The following is a 25,613-nucleotide window of genomic DNA, read 5'->3' as shown; positions in this document are numbered from 1 at the left end:
TGCGGAAACTCACTTTCGTTTGTGTCGAGTGGGCGAAAGTGGCGAGTGTGTGCCCGGCATTCTGAGGAGTCCATCCTTTTCGCTCAGCTCTGGCAGCTTTTGTTGCTCACCTTCTGCCAAGGGTCACGAGATCCTCCATTTATTTAAGTACATTACGCCCGCTTAGACAAGAAAAATCTTGAGAGCGTTTTTAGTGCGCATATGGACTGTTGAGTGGCTGAATGGCCGCGCGCCAACGTTATCCTCCGGCTGACAAGTATATGACATATCAAGGCCTTTGGTGTTCCCATGTACCTGTGTTATGTACTTATCCTCTTGAAGTGCTATTACCGGCTTATAGTCTCTGTCCATTTAATAGATAATTGCATCGAACCATTTGATGCGGTGGCGGCAACGGATCGCGTTGGTATTTGATCAACATAAGGTTATAATCAGCGAAATGCATCTATTTCGCTGGTTTTCGTTTTATTTAGCCGTGGGCCAACGCGCCCAGCACATTGCGTGGTATTTTGCGGAGTCTCAAGTCAGCTGAAGTCTGAGCCCCGCGGTGGTGGGACAACCAAGTAACGAATCGACCCAGGAATAGCTGCCATACACTTGCGATTAATGGTGACGATGTTTCTTTCTTTCTAATTTTTTTTTTTTTAATTTCTAGTTACACTCGGCAGCACAGTGAGGACACTTAGGTAATTCAGGAGCTTTTATACGGGCGAAAATAGGGCGATTTACTTCGCATAGGGGCTTAAATTATAGTGAGATGGCGAAGCAGCATCGGGGCTCACCAGAAATTGCTCGTGTCTTTGAGATAATCACTTGTCTTTTGAGCTTTGCCACCGTTCCTGCCCGTGTCGCAGAAAATGCGCCCGGTGGCTTTGTCCGTAATCCGGATGGATGCAAATAATAAAAATCAGGGTTCGAGCCGGAATCGAACCCATTGGCATTTTGCGTGACAGTCAAGTGTTCTACCCTGTACGGTGGCGATCAGCTGCGCAGAAACACCAGCGACGAGGAAGGAGGGCGCAGTTTCGTGTTCCCGAACCTTCTGTCCTGAATCCCGTCTCGTGTTCCTTCCTCGTCCCTGGCGTTTTTGCCCACTTTATCGCCACAGTCAACTTCTAAGATCCTCTACAAACGTCATGTCGGGTGAGGAGTCATGGGAACAGACGTAATATTGCGGGGCAGAAGCGTGGGGTCAAACCATGCGAAGTGCCGCCGCCTCGGTGGTCTGGTGGTTATGGGGCTCGATTGCAGACGCGAAGGTCGCGGGATCGAATCCTTGCCGCGGCGGCCGCATTTTCGATGGAGGCGAAAGTGCTAGAGGACCGTGTGCTTAGATTTAGACGCGCGTTAAATAACCCCAGGTGGTCGAAATTTCCGGAGTCCTCCACTACGGCGTCTCTCATAATCATATCGTGGTTTTAGGACGTAAATGCCCAACAATAATTGCAAAGTGCGTAACGAGTGAGTGGTTTAAAGCTGTCTACCCATTACAGTGGGTTCATCATCATCAGCAGCAGCAGCAGCATCAACAAAATCTGTAGCTACGGAGGTGCGCGTATTGCCTTGGAGACGTGTAGTGGGTACATCGCTACTTCGCAAAATGGCGAATTTTCGCGTAGTGGGTACTTCGCAAGTGTAGGCGCCCTAGGGAAGTTACAACGCTGAATATCACGCGCACTCGCGTTCCACTCTTAAATGCGAAGGTTAAGCGTCCTCTTTTTTTTATTAATCTTTGAACGTTCATTATTAGGTCCCGCGTTCATGAGGCGTTACGGAGCTTGCATACGTCGGCCCACTAAGGGTCGTATTTTGTAGCTTGCTTTATACATATACAGAATTACTCGTGCTTCACTGCAGCTTTCGCTCCGCGGACTCGGGACTGCATAAAACGTAGAAGATTCTGAGAATGCAGAATCCTTAACGTATGCCAAGGATGTATAATGTGCATACGTATATAATACGGATACACAGAAATGCTTTCTGCCGCCTGTGGCGCCGCCCGTTGTGAAATGTGAGCCGAGCTCGCGCCCTCGATTCGCCCGCACACGACGGGTGCCGGCGGCTAAAAGAGGCAGCCAATTGTGAGGGCTCCTTGATTGTCGTTGACGTTTGTGCGGCCACGCGTCCCGTGCCTCTGGCTGCGGTCTCATCCCATCGCGACCCGCGAGGCAGACGCCCGCCGCATGACTCCGCGCGCGCAGGGTCAGCCTGGCGCCGCGCCACATTTTATTCCCCTATCAAAACCCCGCCAGCGCTGTTCGAGCGCGCCCCCGAGGGAAAGAAAGAAAAAAAAATTTATTGAGAAACTTTTTGTTTTCGGTGTTCTCCAAGGTCCGGCTCTCCCTGAGACACTTCGCGGGGGTCCGCGAGCTGGCGCTGTCCCGTATGCATAGTGGTCGTCTCGATCGATTGCGCCCACACAGAGGTTTGTCGTTTGGCGGCTGCGACAGCGGGGATGTTTTTATGCGCCTATTACGCCCCACGCCGCATTGTTTGTGCCGCAGACGGTCACGTTCGTCGTTTTATGCCTGGGCCTTGGAAAAATGAAATCGGCCTCGCTTTCTCGTATGCCCCGATGGTGCGTGTGTCTGTCCTTTCTTTACTATATGCGACCCGGCGTTTCTATTAAATTCTGGGGTTTCACGTGCCAAAACCACGATGTCATTATGAGGCAAGCCGTATATAGCGTGGGACTCCGGATTGATTTGATCGGCCGAAGTTCTTTAACGTGCGCCTAACTACTCGGATTTTAAGCGAAGCCGCAGATTTCGACGTCGTACGCGCAAAACCCGGTGCCGGCGAGCGTATACGGAAATGTGGCCCTCGACGGTCGCGTGCGTGTTTGTATGCGCCGTTTCCCAGCAGTTGTTCTCTCGATCGTGGGCATGTCGGCGATCTGCCGTTTCTCATATGGCAACCTGATCTTTCATCGAGGACACTTGTTATTTCACGGTGTCACATTTCATTGTGTCCTGGATATGAACGCGTGAGCCCCGTTTTTGCCCGTAGCGACTGAAGTGTTGCGCTGATAAGCAGGTGGATGAAGGTCCCGGCATGGAGGAAGAAAACAGTTAGGAGGGAGCATTGCGCAGCGCGATATAAATAAATAAATAAAAGTAGCGCGTCAGGCACGCAGACGCCAAGCTTCCCTTGCTCCCATTTTCCCGGTAGGGCTCCCGAATTTTCCTGCAGGTCGCGTCATTCAAATGCAGCCGCCGTGGCCGAGAGTCGAACCCGAATCCTCGAGCTTAGCAGTGCAGCACCTTAGCCGCTATGCTTTCACGGCGGATTACAGGGCGTTTATATAGCCGCGCTTGTAGCATATAAAGGGCGTGACACTGGCGAGGGGGGTCGGCTTCTTCTTAACAGAATTTTCGTCAGTGTACAACATTATCTTGTAAGTTCGTGTGACATGTGGGTGCATACCGGGTACTCCCGCGAAAATTGCCAAAAGATATTAATCAACACCTGTGGCGTATAGCACTATTCTTGTCTCTCAGCTAGGTTACTGAATTAAGGGGACTATACTTGCTCGAGAAACTGGATTGCGTAATTGAATAATGGGAAAGGTTTCCTGATATCTCCGCCTCAACAATTTTCCACTGATCCGGACTACGTGCAAGGACCACACTTTCTTCGAAGACGGGCCAACAGCCACAGTTCCGCACATGGATTCCGAGATGCCCCGGCACCGTTGTTTGGACGCTGTAACGGTGCTCACGGAGCCTGTCGTTCAGACAGCGTCCCGTCTGGCCCACGTACCTCCTACGGCACGGCGATTTCGTACACCTCGCCTTAAGCACATGGCACAAACTCAGTGCTGCACCCTCTTCTTTCGTTCATCCGAGAGGTGGATCTGCACAGGCCAGAAAGCTTGTCAGGGACTGAAACACCACCCGAACTCTAGCACTTTCCCCTGGCTTCTTGAGTCTGTGGAGACACATCATTTCACAACGCTAGCCGAAATCCGTCCGACCAGCGTTGGTTTTATACGAGTAAATACTGCACGTGTCACGGAATATATGTCATCTCATTTGTATGTCTTGCATATTCAAATATGTAAGGTAAATAGATGACTGCAATGTTATCTTGTCATCTATGCCTTTCATCTTGACATTTATGACGTGCATGTCATGCCACTCGTGCCATGACGGGCCACTCATTACAGCATGTTTGTCATGCATGCATGCACATTGTGGTATATAACGTGCTAATTAAACGCCCACGACGACTTCACGAGGTTTGTATTATGTTAATTGTGTCATTCATGTCGTGTTACAGATTACATGCATACCATTAACATTCATCTCGTGACCTGTCATTCATGTTTGCAATACACCCACTTCATGTGATGCACATTTTGGTTATATATAGCAAGGTAATGAAATGAACACACTGTCATCACGATGGCACCTTGTCATGTATGTGATGACGTACATGACATGCATTCATGTTATGACGTGTGAGCTTTCGTATATGTCAACTTAATGAGGAGATTACAAGAGCACTAAGACGTAGGCGGCTAGATAGATCGATGGATGGGATACGGTCAAAGTACCTTTGGTTCGCCATGAAATGCTTCGCATATAATATTTTATCTGGAATACAGTCTGATGCATTAAGGCTTTGTTTCTTTCACTGTTAGTGCGGGTCCCTTCGTGAAGAATGCGTTTGATGAAGAAGCCATTCTTGTCGCACAGTTTAACTTCAGTTTTTCCGTAATGGTTGCACACAGCGCCGTTATCCGATTCGAAATTCGCAGTCGAGGAAAGACTGAATTTTCGTGCATGAACAGTCGACTTTGTCGCGTGGTTTTGAATGCACGGAATACTAAGTGCGCTCGCGGAGCAGCGCGTACGTGCAGACAATGAAATAACTTTGCCTTTGGCCTCCAGCTTCTCAGAGACGTCATTTGTGCACATAGTGCGTTCTCTGCCGCGTGAACGTTGCCGCATGTGTTGTAAATGCTTATGAGGAAAATCATTCGTCAGTCTACACCTGCTTGCAGACATCGGGGTTTCATTCGTTTGAGGGCCTCAGCTCGGCCTTGAACTCGTTGGTCGAAAGGGGGGAATTGGCCTTTCAATGGACGCAGTATAATAAAAGCTGAGGTTCCATGGCGCATTGCATGCCGTGATTTGAGGTGCACGGAGTCAGCCATTCACTGTGAATTACCGGAATGAAGGAAGGATGCTAAGAAGCGAATGCGTAAAATAGGTAGGAATCTAGGAGGGCGAAAAACTGTAAACCATGTTCCACATTGCGGCGAATCTGTGGCACCAGCCAACTCCGAACTCCCGTGAGCTATCCAGAGAAATCTTTGAACCAACAACCATTACAACATGAAAGCGCCGTTCCTGCTGCTAAACATCTGTTTAGAAAAATATAATGGGCTATTGGATGAATGACTGGCCAGGAAAAAAAAAAAAAAAAGGCAAGGCTTCATTCTCAGAACAGGTGCACTGGTCTACCACATGTGTGCGTGGCCGATCTCCTGCAGTTTGGCAGCCCGGCTAGCTCGCGTGTCCTGCGGGGAATCCGCAAATCGCGATGATTGCAGTTGCATGCGGCTGTTTGGTTTTATCCTGGCAGCCCATCTGAGGTGTCCACGCCGTTTTACCCCCGGCGAACGGACGGCGATTAGCGAAAGACAGCAAAGCCTACAGCGCTCTTGCGGTCGCCGTGCTCTGCGGTTAATTGCTGCCACACGGCTCCTGCCTACTTACAGTTTCTCGGAGCTGCGCGCGCCCTCGATCCAGGGATAATTTTACTCGCTCCCTTTCGTTCGTCTTGATGCCCGCCGCCCGCCTGTCTCTTGTTTACGTGCTCACGTTTCTTCGCCCATGCACTTCTCTCTGTGCCAGTTCATTATTTCTTTTTTGTTTCATGCTCGGTGCCCTTTCTTGAGCGCGGTTCTAACGGCGATTCGACCTTGAGAAGGATCCCATTGCAGTACTTGATGATTCTGATTTCTCGCCCCAAGGCACGTGCTGGCCATAACGGTGCCCTCCGCTCCCCTCTAGGCCGTGCAGTAAGTAGACGAATAGACCATTTCGCTACTATTTATGCATCTAGCTTTAACAGTTCCCCCCACCTCTCTCCCTCTCCCTGCCGATGCGGAAACCACTCTCTCATTTGTTTCATTCGCTTTATATAGATGTAAGAAAGAAGAGAGAGAGAAAAAAAAAAAAAACGGCGGCGACATAAACTTGTCTCGCAGACACAACGCTAACGATCATTGTTCGTGCTTTTGGGGAAAGCTAGCTTCCAGTTATTTGCAAGGCGTTGCCATTCCGGTTTTCAGCTGACTGTGTAGCTTATACAAATAATTGTTAAGCTAATACATGTTCTTGCTTTTCCTGCTGGCTTTTGTTTCTTAAATGGGATGTGACAGTCCGCCACACGGCAGCGCGTGACATTACTGTGTTTCCGAAGTTTCGTTCAATCTACGCTGCGCCCGAAGTTCACTGCATTTATTATTATTATTATCATTGTTATGATCACCATAATTATTATTAGTAATCCGTTGCCTAATAGCTCACGTTTTTAGATCTCGTTCATTGTGAGCAAGCACCCCGTCTTACGGACCACTGAACCCGACACCTTCTGAGGTCATGCCTGCGCGCTTTCAATAATGAAGTTATCTGCGATGATGGAGTCCATTGAAAACCGTGTGAGGTGGAACACGCCGATCGTCGTCTGTGTCTCCTATTAAAATAAATATATGGGCTCTCGCCATCCGGCGTGACAAACTGCTCAACGTGCGCAGTCCTTGTTTATTAGGAGGTCACGCGTTGTCCCACTGACCACCGTCGTCTCATGGCCTGCTGTCTTTCAAAAAAACATTTTTCCTTGTGCTTTTCCTTGAATAGAATGTGTTTAATTGCGTCTATAACACCTCCAAAACTGTAGAGATTTCTCCAGAAACAAATTCATCAGTTTCCAGTCGATGCTGTTCATATCTGCTGCCTTCTAATCGGCGTTCCTCGGCAGCGCGACGTGGCGCGAGTGCGACGATCTTCCCGTTTGCACAGACGCACCGATCGACTCACGTGTGCTCCTTGGGATCCGGTTTGTCGGCTTCCCTTGCTTCATCCTAGTGCAGTACCGCTACACGAGCAGCCGGTGATGCGATCTATATTTCGCGCTTTCGGCTCACTTGTGTAGGGCGCCAGCGCGTCGGTCGATTCGTACTTGTGGAATGTTTGTCCGCTTTGCCGGGCCGCTGCAGCGGCCGCCGCCGTAAACGAATTAATCAGGTAGTACGTGCCGTTGACGTAAACCCTGCTGCCTCGTGTTATCCCGTCGTTGAGCTGGTGCGCGGACTGACCTTGGCCGTGCGCGGAGGCAAAGCTCTGGGGGATTAGCTCCTGCGCATGAGCCACTCACTGGCCAAATGAAAAACGGCCCCTGCACGCGCGACACTGCGGCTGGGCTCAGTCGGCCGGTCTGCAATGGTAGCTCGCCCCATTGGACGCCTTGTTATCCGGGGCAAGGGCGCTCGCCGTGTGGATGGAGATGTATTACCGGCCCTTTTCATTGGCTCCTCCTCCGAATGCTCTCGGCGACAGCCGCTCGCGATGAACCGTCATTTGCTAAGTTTGGGTACACGCGCCCTTCCTATCGCTCCGCTATGGGACCCGAGCACGCGATGACGACTCCTTTGTTTCCCCGCGGCCCTCGCTGATTGGACGCGCATCTGTCGGTAAGCCGGCCCCCCTCCCCCTCTTCGTCCGATAATTTCGGCCACGTATTTCACCATTCCCCGTATTTCACCAGACCGTGGTTTCGCACAGCTGTCAGAACCGCATGTCTCTGGCGCCGAGGTTGCGCGTCCGAATTACTTGGATAATTCGCTCTTGGCAGATGTGTACGTCGGGCAGGCTGAGGATTACGCAATGGTTACTTTCGATTTTTCGTTTTGCGATGATTTTTGATCGTGGTTTCGATAGCAGTAAACCATAAACAGGTAAATCTAAAGAGCGAAGGAAAAAAAAAAAAAAAACAGGAGTGGAACTACTGATACGGGCAAGTGTCTGTTCTTTCGTACCTGTTTTAATTATTATTTTCCTTCGCGATTTAGCTCTGCACATTACTTAGCCATAGAACGAGCCTTACATTAAAACCATTTGGCTTTCAGTTGTGTCATTTCTTCATGACTACGATTAACAAGACTAGCTCAGGAAGCGTGATAGACTTAAAGAGAAAATATGTGTCTGTGTTTGTCGCTCTTAATTTCCGTTCAGAATTACCCGCTTTATGTCTGTGCGTTCTTTGGCCATCTTATGTGGCAGATTTCGCTAAGCGATGTTGCCGCGTTAATTGCGGCTGCGATGTGAAATGACTCCGGAGGTAACAGCCAAGTTCCAGAAAAAAAAAAAAAAGATTTGCTATGCGAGATATTCGAAACTTCCGAATAACGAATAGCCACTATTCGTAAACGCAGAAGTTTTTCGAGTATTTCAAATTGCCGCACATGTGCGTTCAAGCATATAATTGAAGCAAAGTTTCGACAAAATAAATCCTGAGTGTCATTGTGTACAGACGTTGCTTTGGCCTAAGTTTCGACTAAGCCGCCATCGTGCGAACTCGCCAATCACTCCTGTATGCGAACTACTGATTTGCTCATAATGTTCTATTTGTACTTTCATAGAGCTCGATAAAGTGCATTATAATGACCGAGACTTGCTAATGTTTTGAACATACCGGGATGTAAAGGTCGTTTTATATGTTAATCGTGAAAGCGGTTGCTGATTCTTCAGAAATAATTCTAAATTTTATTCACTTTTGAACTGTCCGATTAGATCTCTAAAATTACTAGTCGCATACGCCTACAGGAGGCAAGGCCAAACCACTCTTTGTTATTATTGCATCGTTTTACGCGTGCGTTGTAGCATTGACGGAGTGAATGGAGCGTGCAGTTTCTTGCGGTGAACACGGATTCCTTTACGTGCCTCGAGTAGCAGGGTCCAACGGGCGCTCACTACCTGAGGCACGGTGTCAAGGCCGGAAAGGGTGCGTGGAAACGTCCCGCCGGTGATGACTCTCCAGGAGCTGATTTTGTTTTTCCAGCTCGCCGAGGAGGCAAACGGCTGTCTCACGGCGCGCCAGCCAGCGGCGCTATCTTGAGCCCCGCGTCGTCGGCTGCCGGGTCTTTCTGTATGTTCTTTTTCTATTGAGCCGAGCGTCTGGCTGCTGCGTGGCCGCGTCGAAGGTCGGTGGGCGGCGTTTTTGTGTTCGCCGCAGCGAACGCGGCTGACTGTACAACCAGCGGCGTTTCGGAGGACCATTAGGGGCCGCGTGAGGGAAGGGTTGATGCCACCGCGGGCACATCGACCTGACGGACAGGTAATCTGGCTCAACGCGCGATTAACAGAAGCGGAGACTTTCGTTTTGTTTTACGTTCTGCCCATCCCCGTGTTCTTTGCCTGCAGTCTGCACTTTCTACGTGAGCGTTTTGACCGTTGCTGAGTTAACCGCAGCTTCCGGTTTTCACTGCTATTGCCACTTGTGTGCGTGCGCCTGTCACGCAGTCGCAGCTCTGCGTCGACCGAATTATATTGGTGGGGCCGAAGTCAATGAGTCACGGCTTCTCCCGTCGCGTGTGACAGATAAGGGGGCAGCGGATGTGACCGTCTTCGTGTAACCGTCGTCGATCCGTGTGTAAGGCTTAGACCGCAAGTATGCACTTAACGTGATGCGAGACGTCGCGCAGCCGCTGTGCAACGTGCGACCGTGGTGAGCGCTTCTATTGCTTCTCAGCGTATATGAAGGGACCGTGCATTCAGTTTTGCGAATGCGTTGACGATGAAACGGCCTGGCACGCGTTGCGTGCAACAATATCTTAAACATCGCCTTGGTTTCGTTGCATCGTCAAAGCTTTCCCGCTTTGCCCGTACTTGTGTTTTTGCCCCTGTAGTTGGTATAGCCACATAAGCACGCTTTGACCGTCCGCTCTTGATCCGGGGTGGTGCAGGGTTGGCATCGGCAATTGCGACAGTTGCTAGTCCAATCCTTGTGTGTGTCACTTCTTCCCCTTGTCCGGCGTCTTTTTGACTGGTTTTTGCCTCAGCGTCATGTACCAACTGACCCAGACTTCGACCTAATTGCGTGTGTTTCGTTTTTTTTTTTTTTGACCGTATCACTCAACGTGAACGTATATATATTCCGCGTCGTCGCCATACTAAGCAGCCATCTGAGATTAAACTTAGTTTGCGGACGCAACGAAACCGGGTTTGAGCGGCTGTGCGAAGTAAAAGAGAACGAGCCGCTTATTTTCGGTTCTCGCGCCCAAAAATTGTTCTGCTCGAAGCTTTTTTTCTTGTAAGTTATCGTTTCACTGTTTGCAACATTAACGTCATCATATTTTTGGTTAAAAAGCGAAGACCGAGAAAGAAAGGCATACACTGCAGTTACGATGACTAATCAGGTCGCCTATTCAGTTACGATCTGATCACTCATTGTGACCATACAATTTGACTGTATAACATACCACAGGCACCGACGTTTCATATTTATAGCAAAAAAGAACAACAGAAATAAAAAAGGACGTGTTTCTTCGCATTGTACTACAGATTTTGCGCACTAGAGTGCTGGTCGAATGAATGTTAATTGCTTCATTATCTTCGCTAGTTTATAGTTTAGTTTGTGGTCTTTTGAATGCGTGAAGTCCCTCGCGTAGGGGCGAACCCTTGCAGCCACACGGTTCAATTTGAACAGAATAAACCTGTTTACTAGTTCATTTTTTAATAATATATCTGATAGCCGTGTTCGGCAAAGGAAAAAATTTACTTACGTCATAGCACAGGTGCCATCTCTCATGTTGGGCCATTCGCTACTCACTGTCGTTTGACGACTGACGCCAGTGCGACTGTATACCTGTTTCATTACACTCTGATGAAAAAAAAAAAAAGACGGGCGGGCGGGGCCAATGGAGTTGGAAGAGGGCGCTGATAAGCGTCGATATGTTATTGACAATAAACAATGGAATAAAGTCTTGCGCCGGTGTCTATAGAAATGTAAGTGTGGCTGTTCAGCCAGCTCGAAGATGAAGGATATATATGCATGAATTTGTCTAAACTTAGTCCTCCTGGCTTCGCATGGGGTTCGTGACATTGCAAGTAATTTTTGTTTTGAGCGAAATAATTCGCTGCCCCGCCACGGTGGTCTAGTGGTTATGGCGCTCGACTGCTGACCCGAAGGTCGCGGGATCGAATCCCGGCCGCGGCGGCTGCATTTTCGATGGAGGCGAAAATGTTTGAGGCCCGTGTACTTAGATTTAGGTGCACGTTAAAGAACCCCAGGTGGTCGAAATTTCCGGAGCCCTCCACTACGGCGTCTCTCATAATCATATGGTGGTTTTGGGACGTTAAACCCCAAATATTATTATTATTATTAGAAATAATTCGCTCAGAGGAAACAACTCGCAGTGGTTGCGCATGTGCGCTGGGATTTATTGCTTTTCAGTGTATAGAAAAGAAAGTGAGCTTTTTAAAGAGAATGCATAACCTCACTGGAACGCCTGAAACTTGACAAGCTCGTGGATTTGACAAAATCCATGTGGTAGCAGAGCCAATCGTAGCTTACTGTTTCTCACCAGTAATTTGATGACGCAGCATAGCCATAGTTGCTTAATTGCGCCAGTAAAAGCAACATAACTAATTTGGAAGGGTCAATGTAGTATACATGGCCTCTGAGATCAGGCGCCGCGGGCCCGTCCAGTTTTGTGAGGGGTATAACGACGCTTTCTTGAAAAAAGAAAATTGAAAAGAACGCTTTGTGCGCCACATAACGTTGAGCGCTTACGAGCTGATTGAATGTGAATTGTAGTGGCGGTTAGACCTGGAGCTTTTTAAAAATTTGGAGGACGCTTGAGCTTCGCCTTTAATAGTTGAACGCGATAGCGTAATCGGGTCCCGTGCGCATCGCCTTCTCAGTTGCTATCCTGGCTTCGGTTCTAGGTGCATGCCTCAACTGTGCCGCAAGGAAACTAACGTCTGTGCGCGTAACATTGACCGTTTCAAACTATCCTCGAACGCCTGCTGGAAGTGCAGTTGCGCAGTGCCCATTACATCATAATTCTTCCTTTTGCGAATCAGCGAAGCGCCCACTGCGCGTCCGTAAAGCAACACGCGAACCTACGCACTTGCTAACTTTGTTGATGCTTTTGCTGATGATTAAATATGTCTGAGCGCTTTTTAACAGTTGGGCGCTTTGTAACAGCACTCACTCGTTGCGCGGTTCACATGTGTTGGTGCGATACTGAGCTTCTCCCACGCAATATTACATGCGATAAGAAGACTTTTCCCAGCACATGACATTCATACAGTGTCTTTTTTGCGAAGCAGTTGCAAGCACTGGCGTGGCTCTGTGGTATAACACCTGCTTGCCACGCCGGCGGCCTGGGTTCGATGCTCACTCGAGCCTAAGATTTTTATTATTTACTTTATTTAAATCTTTCTCGGTTTTTCGCTCACGGACAACGCTAATTTTTCGCTCACAACCAACGACGCCGACACCGGAATTCCTGCGAAGCGAGCTCTTCAATTAACGCTATCGCTTTGAAACTATGCGCGACGCAGCTGCCTCATGCGTGTAAAACTGCACCCGTGGCTAGTTCCCATTCCAGTCGCAACGCGTTGCACGCATGTATGTCGGGAATGTTTGTTGTGCTGAGATTCGAGCAGCAGCTGTTTCGATTTATGCGCGATTTCATTGCTCCCTTACCGCTTCAACCGGTCCGGCGGTGCGTCAATCGCCGAAGCTGCTATTGTGTGCGCGTCCTCTCACTGTCGAGCGAATACTGTTTAGGGGGAAAGCCGGCAAGGCCGGCGGCTTGTGGTGCCTCCGGCCGTGCTCGCTCTTCTTTTCCTGGTATGCGCCCCGATCGGCAGCGGCGGCACTATCTGGTGCGGGCCGATATTGCGCGCTCTCCGCCGCTCTCTGGGGACATGTCTTCCCCCCTCTCCCGTGATTGGCCATTGGCGCGTGCCACCGGTCAGCCTGATTGCGCGGCTCGGCCACGAGACCCGAGGGCGGCGTGATCCTCTCCTCTGCAAAAATTGCTCGATCGTATTCACCCCCGCATTCTCCTTCTCGCGGATGTTTTTGAAATCTCTCTCAGCGGAAACGACTCGCTTGGCATAATATCACGTGGCTGCCGCTTTTTTTTGTCTCGTTGCTACTTCGATCGCGCAGGACTTTTTTTCTCGATTCTGCAGTCGCGAGTTTTCTCGCGGTGAATGCAACGCGCGCCGTCGCGCCTTGAATGTGTGACGCAACGACGCTGCAAGCAGACTGCGACGAGCCGATCCTCTCCCGCGACGTTGTGGTTTTGAAAGGAGTACGTGTGTTTGTCCTATACGTGATCGCTCCCCTCGCGTGCTGTGCAAAGAAGCTGAACTGACGGTTTCGCCTCTCCTCCCGCAGGCGCCGACTCGCCGCGTGAACCTGGAAAGACCGAGTGACGGACGAGCAGCGCAGCAGCTGGGACCGTCTCGCAACAGGTATGGCTTCTTTGCCCGGCTTCGCGTTTTTCAACCTCATGGTGGAAGCCCGAGAACGACGCAGAAAACTGCGCGCTTCACAAAACAGCCTGAGTCATCGTCGAGTGGTCTTTGCACTTTTCATTGTTTCGTCGGCTTTTGCTTGCGCCTGAATTTTGGCCGCGCGTGTAGCCTATACTCGTGCCGCACTCTTCCGTAACTTGTGCTTCAGGGGCGATCTGCTGAGCTCGAGCAAATAGTCTGGCCGCTGATGTTTTTCTCGAGCAGAATGTGTATTTGCTCCTGAGGCTCATTTTGCAAACGGAGTCCAGGCACCCTTCGTGCTTAGCTGCGGCATACTTTCTCTGTCGCCTGCAGAGACGAGGTGTTTTCGCCGCTTTGCCTTCCTTTGCGTTTCCAGGCTAGTTGTCAAATACGCATTCATTCTCTTTCGCGCGTCTTTCCGTTTCGCATGCGTTGGATACTGCTGTCGATATATCTGTCGAAAGGAGCCGTTTGCCGGGTTTGGTCTTTGCCCATTGTCAGATGAGGCTGTCGCCAATTGATGACCAACTTTTGCTTCACTCCGGACTAGATTGCCTGAAGCCTGCCGCACGTGCGTGGTTCTCGGCGTTTAGAGCGTAAGTCCAGATTGACTATATACTTTCGGCCGTTCGACCAGTGATCGAACGCCAACACTGTTGACGCGTTAGAAGTAACGGCGTTGCCGGTATCGCGTTACAATTTTTTGGTAACTTAGTAACGTGCTCGTTACCGTTTTGAAACTGTAACGGGTAACGCGTGCTTCATTTTTCCGTAACGTGAACAGTCGCGTTGCTATAGTCGCTTACTACCTAGGAATGCGCACAAGCTCCGCCCCCAGTACGGCGGCGCGCCTGTCATTCATTTGTGCAAGAGAGTGGCGCTTGATGGCTTCCGCTCTGACCGTAAGCACTTTCTCGCTGCTAATGTAAGTACTACGCGTATCAAAAGTTTGTCGTCCCTTCTTAAAGTGTTACGTTTGGCTGAGCAGTGAAGTTGGAATCTTTGCTTGGAATTTGCCAGGAGGCTCAAGTTTTTGACCGAGAACAGGAACCTGTGCCTGTATGGGAAAGTCACCTATACTTGAAATACGCGAGAGGTTCGTGACGTCACATGATTAAGCAATTGCAATTGGGTTGGGCATCTATGTAAATTCTCTCTGGGTGTGACAGCGATGGCTGTGGGCGGAGCTTACGTACATTTATTCTTATGTTGTAACCGACTGTAGTTAAGTTTATTTATTAAATCCCCCCCACCCATTCCAATGTTCCAATGTCGCAGTCCTTGCGGCAATCATGTAGGCTTAAATAAAAAAAATGCTGGGCGTGTGTCAGCAAATATATTTTTCGGAACGATGCCATTTAAGCATTTCTTAGCTTAAATTATTTGCACTTTTGCTTTGGTAGCGCCGCGGCGGCTGCATTTTCGATGGAGGCGAAAATGTTTGAGGCCCGTGTACTTAGATGTAGGTGCACCGTTAAAGAACCCCAGGTGGTCGAAAATTCCGGAGCGCTCCACTACGGCGTCCCGCATAATCATATCGTGGTTTTCGGACGTTAAACACCACATATTATTATTATTATTATTATTATTATTATTATTATTATTATTATTATTATTATTATTATTATTATTATTATTATTATTATTATTATTATTATTATTATTATTGGAATATAGAAGCACGTCGAGCATTTCGGAACACCACACTTATCTCAGAATTAATTACTGTATATTTGTTGAGAGTCTAGCAACGGTATCTTTGCATGAGATAGCGTTTATGGTAGTCTCGTCTGGTGTATAATTTCACGTAATTTATTGAGAAAATGACTTCACCATGCCCCACAGAGGTAGAAGTCATCAGATGGGAGTAACGTTAGGCAACTAATATTACTAAATTCCTGCATATTCGTTGAACGTTTTCTCGTTAAATCAATATTGCGGGTAACATCTTTCCTTTTTTTCGTTTTCTGTTTGGCTATAGAAGCTGTATGTAAAATACGACCATTATAAAATTTTTCCTTTGAGTTCCTGAAGCGAAGACGCACTGCCTAGTACTTCTGACCATGGAGTAACGATGATATGTAACGCGTGCTAACCCCCCCCCCCTTTCCTTTTTTTTTTTGGAAACGGTCACGGTAACGCATTGCCTTAATTTATAAGCAACGCGGGGTGGTCACGGCTTCCTTTCATGCGCTCGTAACGAGCGACTTATTTAATTACTTTTTTTTTTCGTTACGACTACTACACTGTTTATCACGTACGGTCGTGAGCAATATAAAAGGGAACACTGCAACGAAGCACAAGCACAGACTACTCGTGATGTGCGCGTACAAATCCGGCGTATTTGTTAACAAGAGGTGCATTTCCTGGATTGAACGTTTGGTGTTCTGAACGCTTTCGTGCTTCGCAAATGCTTTCAGTCACTATGGCGTCTTGAAGGTAATTTCAGCGTTCCCTTTCATATTGCTCACGACATACATGCGTGCTGGAGACGGCTTCGCAGCTGTAGCGTTTAAATGAAGGAAACAGGGACAACATTCTGCCGCAGCACAGTGAGGCGCTATAAGCATACCTTGTACTCTTTTTGTGCGCTTGATATCTGAAGTGTTATTTATCAGCTGCGCCTAAGGAAACAGAAGGCGACGGTACAATCGCGTTTACTGTTGTGTGCTACACTCGCAATTCTTATAATGTCGTGTGCTGCGCCATATTAATTTTTGCTGCTTGCCGCGCGTCGCCATTCTGGTTAGGCGTCTGCTGGTATAATGGACATTACCAAGTACGCTCAAGACTGAAGCATATATAGTTACCTGACATGACCAGTGCTTACATTCCTGTATCGAAATACGTGTACATATCTCCGCGCAACTATATCCACGTTTATCGCCGATGTTCACGACTGTGCCGAGATGTTGGACAACTCTTGTCGTGGACGTGTGCCCCTGTGTGCAGAGTTGCCAGTTCCGCTTATAATAAGCGGATTTGGGCTTCTTTTCTCGCCGAGTCGCTTTTAGAATTTTCCGGTTGCTTGTCGCGTTTTTCGGGCTTATCTGCATTTTTCCAGCAAATATAGTTGTTTTAGTGATCATCACGCTCACCAATAACGCGTTTGTCGATGACTTCGATTAGTTGAGCGTTGAAGTCAAACATACGTTGGGGGAATGAACAAGTAACGGCTAATCATGCACTGACATACGTGCATTCAGCCGAATGGAGACTACCCTGGAGACAATGTTATAAAGTAAATACGCTCTTTGAGTTGCCTGTCGTTGCGAGGAGACGCTACACCACATCCTGTGCGACTGTCCGGTATATAATGTTCAGAGACTGTCACTGGTGTCTGTTCTAGCGCCCCTTGACAGTAGAAAAATGTCCGTTGAAACAATTCTTGCATGTCGTCGACAGAAGACATCGCAGCTGAAGGCGACGAAGGCACTGCTGAGGTTTTTAAGAGAAACGGACTTGGACAAACGGCTGTGACAGAAATGTCGCGTACACTCTTACCACGGTAACGTATAAATATACCGATAAAAGTGAGTAACGGATAAAATAACGGTTACATCGTTCATAGTTTTGATGTTTTCATTATTTCCGTCTCGTTCTATCGGTTACATTGCCGAAATAAACTGCGAATGGATGCGTTTATCGGTTACCTCGGAAGTTTATCCGTTACCCCGGCATGTAACTTATATGTTGTAACCCATGTGTAACGCATACACTTTTTTGGTAACTTATAACCGAGATTCCAAGGAGACCTAACTAATGGAGTGGAAGTTCGCAAATTACACATGAGCAAAGTGCAGGCTAAGTTGCCTTCGTGCCCGCAGGGTTAGTCTGCCTAATAAGAACGTGCACATTACTGAGTTACAAATTATGCCTCAAGGCGCCTCACTCGAGGAATAAGCAGGATGGCATACCGGAACTAGCCCGCAGGCAAATGTTGCGCGACAATAACGACGAATATTGAAAGACTTACAATAACCGACTTCTCGAGTATCACAAAATCAGCGTTCTTCTCACACGTGTGCCCTTGCATATCCGTATGAGAAGGCGAAAGCCATCTTTTTCTTCTCCGTCAATGTATTCATTCTCCCCCGTCCGCCTGCGAAAGTTTTATGCACCTAATGTGGTTTTGGACTGCCTCCAGGACAGGATACATTGCAAGCTTTCTGCACCTTCCCTGGTTCTGCACCGCCTCCATGATCGGCTCACTTTTTACTAAGTGATGACGTAATGACGTCATCACGTACCGTGATATTGTGTGACGTGGTGGGGACGTTATAGTGGCGCAAGGGATGCTCATCGGCGTCCCTGCCGAACGTGGTCTGCATCCTACAAGGACGCTTCGAAGGGAACGTGTGCCTCACAGCCCAAACAACGCAACCCTATTCACTTCGACCGCATCGCAGTTTTAATTGACGTCACTTTGTTAGCCATCTTGGAGCACAACCTGGTTGAAATGCCGTGTAAGACGCGTGGAGTGAGAAACCGTGACATTACATATAATGCCGGAGCCCTCTAGCGTTCATTTGTGTTTTCCTTGACGCAGCTGGCGAACAGAAGAAAGCGGGAGAGCACAAAATAACACAGGGGCAGAACGACTGTGCGTCGTCCCCTACACTGACACTCTCTAATGAGATAAAAGTCACGGTGGCAGAGAACCTATCTGTGACGTCACATGAAAACTATGTATAGGACTTTCACACACCGCGCCTCACCCCCAAGCAAGCCCGGAACCGGCTGTTCGGCCCACTCGAATTGAGTAACTGTATATACAGTAACTCTGCACTCAAAATGCTTCTATTACACTCAAGCGGGACTGAGCGTAAGCGACACTCGGCTAAAAATATCTATTATTTAAACAAACTCGGTTACGGCGCGAGCAAGCGTCTGAACAAACTGGAATGACATAAAATGTACAGAAAAAACATCTGCAATACGTCATTCGTTGCTATATTGTACATCGACACTGGTGGCCCAACGCGCCAATTCTCGCCAGCGCGGTCTTGGTACACCGAAAAGCCACATACTGCCGCTCCATTGCCGAGGATTGTGGATTGATGAAATAGGCAGTGGTCTGAAGCAACAATGATCTCTTTCGCCACGCTTCAATAAAAAATGATAGCTTTCAATGCAACATAACTCTTGCCAAGAGCGAACTCTGGTCACAAACTTTTGTTTTATTTTACTCACAATGGACGTGGTCTTGTTTAAGTGCGAGTAGCCGGATCCGAAAGTTTGAATCATGCTTCGGGGCAGAAGCAGCGGCCATGTTTCTATGGTATCTCTACATGTATTCTTGTTGCAGCGCTGCGTGTCGGGAATGCGTTACGTAGATAGCGTCGTGATCGGTGCATGGTGTTGGCCGTGTGTGTTACCTCGCGTCGCCGGCTTCGCGCCAAATTTATACCATTATTCCCGTTGGACACGCTTCCGAACATATCAGCGTTGAACGTGGACTTGTTTGGAATAGCGCGCGGCCGCTGCAAAGAAGTGGGTTGTGACTGTGAACCAACGTTGCTCGCTTCAGCTAACGTACGGTGTGACTACTGTGATCATTGCCCCGGATCGCATGGAAGATTAGACGAACTTGGTAAGTGGTTCTTTTTCATTGTTCTGTTTTCTCTGTTTTCGGTATAGATAAACTTTTTTGTGCGAAAGTGTTCTCACCCGCACCTGTCGAGATTTAACGGCTGCCAGAAAAGAAAAGGAGGCTTCAGCTGTGCCCAATGGGGGAATTCGTCGCGAACGATGCCTGGCAAGGCTTTCGCCGGTTCTTTGGCGCTTTATGCGTTTGCTTTGGCCACTCCGGCTTTGTGTTCGTCGTCAGCTTCGGCAGTGCCCTTGTCATGACGTTTGTTGACATTATAACCGCGTTTGGCATTGTTTGTAGTTATTCTCAATGCGTTCTGTTTTTCGAGCTTTTATGACGGCAACAGTGTAATAGTGTCCGCAACTCGTGCTCCTTTGCAAGCACTTAGAGAAGCCTACGGTGCACTGTTTGTCTATGACGTTTTTCTTCAACACTGTTTGTTTGTATGTTTGTCTGTTTGTTTGACTGTCTTCAACGGCGACGGCGGGGTGCCGGCCTAAGGAGCTTCGCTACTAATAATTTGAGTTTTTTACAGCGTCTATGGGAGCACCTACGGCTGGAAATGCTGTCTCTAATGTGCTGGAGAACTCTGGACAGGCCGGTACCTTTAGTAATCGTGAATACGTAAAGCCAGCATTGTTTAAAATAATTACTTACATATATAAGTAGAATAGCTGTTTTCTGTGTTTTAGTTTTACAGTATCCGCTGTACTAGGCAAGCGTAACGCCTTTCGTGCCGAGTATTCTTTCTACAGGCTGGTTTCAGTTCCCCGAGCAATTAACGAAAAAGAACCTCTGATGTGACGCTCCGGGCATCGCTAGCAACCTGATGTAAATTTTAAGCAAGCGCTGAACAGCACCCATTGATTGGCAAATTACAAAAACCTTGTGTTTTTTTTTTTTTTTAGCTGTGGGCCATGTTTTGATGGGACAATTTGAATCCGTCCCTTCACTGGGCGTAACTGACGGATGCCAGTGGCGCTCCTCTGCGCATTTAGTTTGACTTTACAGGCGGGCTTTACAAAAAAATCTGTGAGATTTAGCAAAAAAAATCGAAAATATTTGGTGTAGTTCAAAAGATCCATCGTCGAATTTTCAGACCGCTGTGCCGGCGATATCGAAACTGAGTGCACCGGGTGCGTCGGAAGGGCGGTCCGTATACTGCGTCACACCGAATCTTCCCTTTACGTAATTTCATGATGGCGCGCCGCGTGAGGACTTTGCCGCGGGAAAGATGGCGTGTCATTCGAGGGGAGCAGCCCAGCAACGGTCCTTCGCGCGTGATGTGCGATGCTTGTCGCCTTCTTTGTAATTTTGACTTTGTCTTTCTTGTAATTTTGGCTTGACGCTCATCGCTGTCTCTGTCATGTGCGATCCTCGACCCGCAACAACACTGCTTAGCATGACGTGAGCTATAGCGTTGAGGGGAACGCTGGCAGCGTTATCATGACCACTTTAATATCATAAAGAATGCGACAAGCACTGCACATCACGCGCGATGGACCATCAGTCGGCTTGCTCTCCTCAGATGACACACTGTTTTTCACGCGGCGAGGTCCTGCGTGGCGCAGTAAGCTCCGGCGTGCCCGCAGCACCTTCCGGCGCACCCGGTGTGCTCGCAGTTGCGGCATCGCCGGCACCGCGGTCTGGAAATTCGACACGAATTTTTTAATCAAATCTGCAAAAGATGTTCATTAAAAATGAGCCACTATAACAAATGTCAGCTTTAATGGCGACAATGTCGAATAGTTCTTAGCGAATCAGCTGATAAACTTAATGAACATTATAGTGTTCACATCTGTACAGCTGATTTTATGACGCCTAACATTAATTTAAGCCTGTTTCATGGGAGTGATGGTTCTCAAGGTCGCGCCGTGTCCAAAGTTTGAATAGAAATCGAGACAGCAAATTGCTTCAACAAAATTTAATTACATCTTTGCAATACACTTGCAGATGTGCAATTTTTTTTTAATCGAGGTGGCCCCTTCAAACTTCGGTTCAATGCTAACATAGCAAGACTCGCTCCTTACAGAGCGAACTCAATGATGTGGTAGCTTTACATATAATACCTGTGTCAAGTGTATAGTAACTTGCTGGATACAGCAGCCCTCAAATATCCCATTTGCTAGTTATCGACTTTGCAGCGTCATGCAGTGCTTTCTATTAGCACGATGCACGCGTTTTTGCAGTGTGTGCAGCCCGATAGCAGAATGCGCTTTGTAACTGCGTAGCCCGATATTAAATACACAATGTGAGCATCGCTGCGTTGCTCTTTATAGTCGATGAAAGTATATAAATAAAATAAAACAGAAGAAGAAAATAAAACGTTCAGGTTAATTCATTTATCATTTGTCCGTGCTTGTCACAGTCGACGCACGCAAAAACCTTTGCAGCACTTTGAACGGGCTCATTTACCTTGTGTCAAAATGTTTTTTCACAGATAGCCGAATTCTCGCTGTGTCGCTCGGTCGGCCTTGGGATTGCCCGCTTCCAAACTGCTAATCTGTCTGCATGCCGGCGCACGGAAAAGTGACACTTTTCCCGCACATGTTCTGCACACCGAATTGCAGCGCCTGGCACAAAACCAGGTCTTTGCGTATATCTTCTTTGTCTCCGTGCGTTTGCACGAATCCGTTAAGATGGTCGCTGAGTTTCTTCTTTTTTTTTGTACACGCCATTCCTCTGAAGGAACACTAACACAGGGAACTCGTAAAAGCACGTGCACGCCAACGAAGCTGACAAGCTTCGGCCGCAAACGGCTTACACTGCCGTCTCCCCATCCCCATGCGAGCAGGCAGCGCCTCCGACTGTCGCGCTATATCTCGACCTAGCGGAGGGATCGCGCACCGCGGCACCTTCGGGCAAGGGAAACACGGCTCGCTTTTCACACCTCCCCATTCTAGCACCCTACCATGGCTCCATTGGTGAGCAAGCGGCCATTTTGGAGTTTGGTGAGCACAAGCGGCCATTTTGGAAGTTTTGGTGACGCACAAGCGGCCATCTTGAAAGTTTTGGTACCTAACGTCATCACAACTAGCGAGACTGCTGCGTGATGTCACCAGAATTTGTACTGTAGCCTGACGTCAAGCTAGTATCGATGTCAGTAGGTGCGCCATGTAAAAATTGACTTTAATATCAAATTAAAATATCTTATCAGCATTTTCTGAGCTTCTCACTTGCTCAGAGCCATCTGTGTATAGAGGAGATTTGTATGGCAGAGTAAACTCGCCTTCGAAAAAAGGTGTCAGTACCCCTTTAATAGCTCGCTGTTCTCATTTTGCCCTTATCGGCACATATCTTCATTTTATTCTGTGGGCAAGCGCATGCCTACCATACTCTGCACCGCCAACAAACTTTAGCTAGTAGTTTATGTAGTCTGTAATTTCTTTTTGTAGGCGGAATTGCCTGGTGACGAACTTCAAATATCAGCGCCTCACATTTACTGCACTCCTGACTAAGTCTGCGTTTTTGCTGGCAGCCAAGCCGAAGTCATCTCTGTCTCCACATCTGGATTACCGCGGGCACTTATTTTTTGTCTTTTGGTGTATTATATAAAGAACTTACAGTATCCATTTGCGTATTCCCAGATGCTTGCTCTTGTGCAGACAATTGCATTGCCAGGAGATAGGCCACCAAAAAGTGTGGTTGTTGACGCCTGAAATGTTTTTTGGCCTTTCTAAAGCAGAAAAAATATAATTTAAGCTGCAGCACTTTTCTCTGCTATCTGTGTTTATGTAGTAATGGAGCTGCATTACTTTATGTAGCTGCATTTGTGACATCTTTTGTGTCTTTCATTTTTGTGTCTTTCATAGCTGTAGGGCTCCGACACTACTCGACGTGTCACCCTGTTTTAGATATTACATCTTACAAAGAAGAGATGTTAAATAAAGAATTTCGTACCTGACAGTGCTTTTTTGAGAAAATTCAAAAAATGTGTAAAGGAATACCTTGTTTGAAAAGTTCAGACAGAGTTAGGAAGTTCACTAATGGAATTGCCTTCAAGTTCATTTGAAATGCCATTGATATCCGAGACATTGCCCGGAGAGCTTTGCAGTGTGATTGAACTCACCTGTTCTAATACCAGCCAGCCTAAAATAAATACAAAATATAGCTGCCACAACCGTTTCTCGTCACTGCGTGTAGTCGTGCATGTTCGCGAATGTACGCGTACATGCAAAATTGGAAACTTTTGAGGGTTAGAACCACCAACCCTCCTCCCTCTACCAGCTACGCCAATGTCGAAGGAATACCCGAGTGAGCGGCAGTATATATGTGTGAAAAACCTGCAGCTGATTTATGTGAGTGGGGAAGCCCAGACAGTATTCAAAAGAGTGTGTTGATTTTTCAGGATACTTTAGCTACTTATATGGACATTTTTTTTTATAGCACTCTGTTTCACAGCCAGTTTTCATCATTTAGACGATGTCTCATGTCTAGAAATCTTGCCCACAAATTTGGTCAGTAGTGTGATTTGTCGACTTGTCGGTTCTCATGAGAGAATCTGTGTAGAAGATTGAGTAATGGGACTGAAAGTGAAGCCATATACGGGTAAAGCAGCAGTGCGAGAAAACGTCATCCACTCTTCAATGACTTGTTCAAATGCATCGAAATATAGGCGAAGTGATTTTATCAGACTCCCAATTTTGGCATCACAATCTTCTTGAGAACAATTGCCAGACGTGACAGTACCATTGTAAACCTCATTACAGTGAACCTAAGGTTGGCTATACCGGGTGTTTCAAGAAATGTGCCGAAATTCTCAAAAATCGCGAAAATGCGATATTTGCTGGCTGCATTGAGAATTGCTTTCGCTGTAGCGGCAGGCGTCTTAAGATTGTTAAAGACCATTTGGGACTGCAATTAGAGTTAAATTAATTAACGTTTTAATTAGTGAAGTTAGGTGGTTCTGTCAAAGGGGTGAATTGAAGTTCTTTACGCAAAGAACCCATCCCAGCTTTGAAGTATAGAAAAATCTGCCTCTGGTAATTTTTTTGTCGTAGTGACATTCCACCAAATTCCACGGCTTTCAAAGGTGGCATCCATTGAATTTGGTTGAATTTCACTACGATGCAATAATTACTACAGGCTGCTTTTTCTGTATATCAAAGCTGGCATGGGTTCTTCGCATGTAAAACCTCATTTCACTCATTTGATACAACCACTTAACTTCACCAGTTAAAGAGTTGATTAGTTTATTTTTAATTACACTCCGAAGTGGGGTATTTAACAATCTTAAGATGCCTGCCGCTACAGCGCAAGCAATTCTCAAGGCAGCCAGCAAATATCGCATTTTCGGTATTTTTGAGAATTTTCGGCAGATTTCTTGAAACACCCGGTGTAAATAGAGTGCAATCAAAACTAAAAGATATCAATAGCTGACGTAACCCTTAAAAACACCTTTTTATAAGTTACATTCTATAAGTTACATTACATTATAAAAAATACAAGGCTACAGCGTAACCTATATAATATCAACAATTATAAGAGTTACAATGTAACTGATATCTGTAACCGTTACAAGGTACCTTATATATGGGTCATTCCACGCCAAACGTCCCAGACATTGCGCTCGACCCTCTCCAAATGTATTGTAAAAAATTGTGGACGTTCATATCAGTGCACTATTTGCCCTCGGAAAGTATTTTTTGGAAAAGAAATTTTTCTTGTCTGTTACAGTGATTTGAATTTTGCCGTAGTGGGTGAAACATAGGTTGCGAAAAAATACTCTAAAAAATACAATACTTTACGGAACGCCTTAAATATCTGCTGTTTACTTGAAAAGGAATGGCACTATCTTATTATTACCCATTGACGACCACTACTTTGTCTCACGATGTGCTTTGTGGTGAAGCAATGCTGCAATTCTGCGCCATTTTGATTATTTTTTAAAAATTCTACGAATATTACAGACAAAATAGGTCTATATCACATGGCTGGATAGTTGGCAGTAAGCGTGTCAAAAAAGTATTGAAGTCGATGACCGAGTAGTTTCGAAGTGGAAAGGGCGCAAACATTGAAAAATGTGTGAAATGCTCCACGTTCAGGCACATGTAGAGTGGTGATGCAGTCCAAGTAAAAATGCACGCTTGGTCTCGTTGGGAAGAGTAAACAAAGGAGATTTATTTGTGAAAGTTTTATCGGAGTGTTTTTCGTTTTTGGCGAGAAACAAAAAATTATGTTGAGCGTTCGCGGCGTGCCTGGGCGCGGGCCCGTAAGTCCGCTTCACTGCGCCGCCACTTCCTTGGGGCAACGGAAGTATGCAGCGCCCATTTTTTTTTTCCTTTGTCACAATTTATCCGAACTCTCTACGGCGTCTTTCGTATAGTGCGAGTGTAACTTTTTCGGCGGTTAAAAGAAAGCAAACTTCGTGAGTGGCGAAAGCGCGCCGTAGCCTGAGGCAAACCGCGTGGTGGTTATTTAAGAGACGCACAGGAGTGCAGTGCACCGCGTGCTTTCGGTGCTGTTTGATGCAATAATGCGCTCCCGTAAAG

The 25,613-nt window shown here is 47.3% G+C and overlaps 1 protein-coding gene across 1 annotated transcript in view; it reads left to right on the top strand.

The window, feature by feature from the left end:
• Window positions 1-7,689: 7,689 nt before the first annotated feature.
• The window catches only part of LOC119379322 (band 3 anion transport protein-like), a 160,548-nt gene continuing 142,624 nt past the window's right edge, over window positions 7,690-25,613 (top strand). Inside the window, 2 exon segments of the mRNA XM_037648600.2 lie at window positions 7,690-7,705; window positions 13,429-13,505. The gene's annotated coding sequence lies outside the window, so the exon portion shown is untranslated.

Source organism: Rhipicephalus sanguineus, chromosome 1 (assembly GCF_013339695.2).
Source record: "Rhipicephalus sanguineus isolate Rsan-2018 chromosome 1, BIME_Rsan_1.4, whole genome shotgun sequence".
Lineage (NCBI taxonomy): Eukaryota > Metazoa > Arthropoda > Arachnida > Ixodida > Ixodidae > Rhipicephalus > Rhipicephalus sanguineus.
The sequence above is the reverse complement of the archived record's forward strand: the minus strand, read 5'-3'. Positions and strand labels throughout refer to the sequence as shown.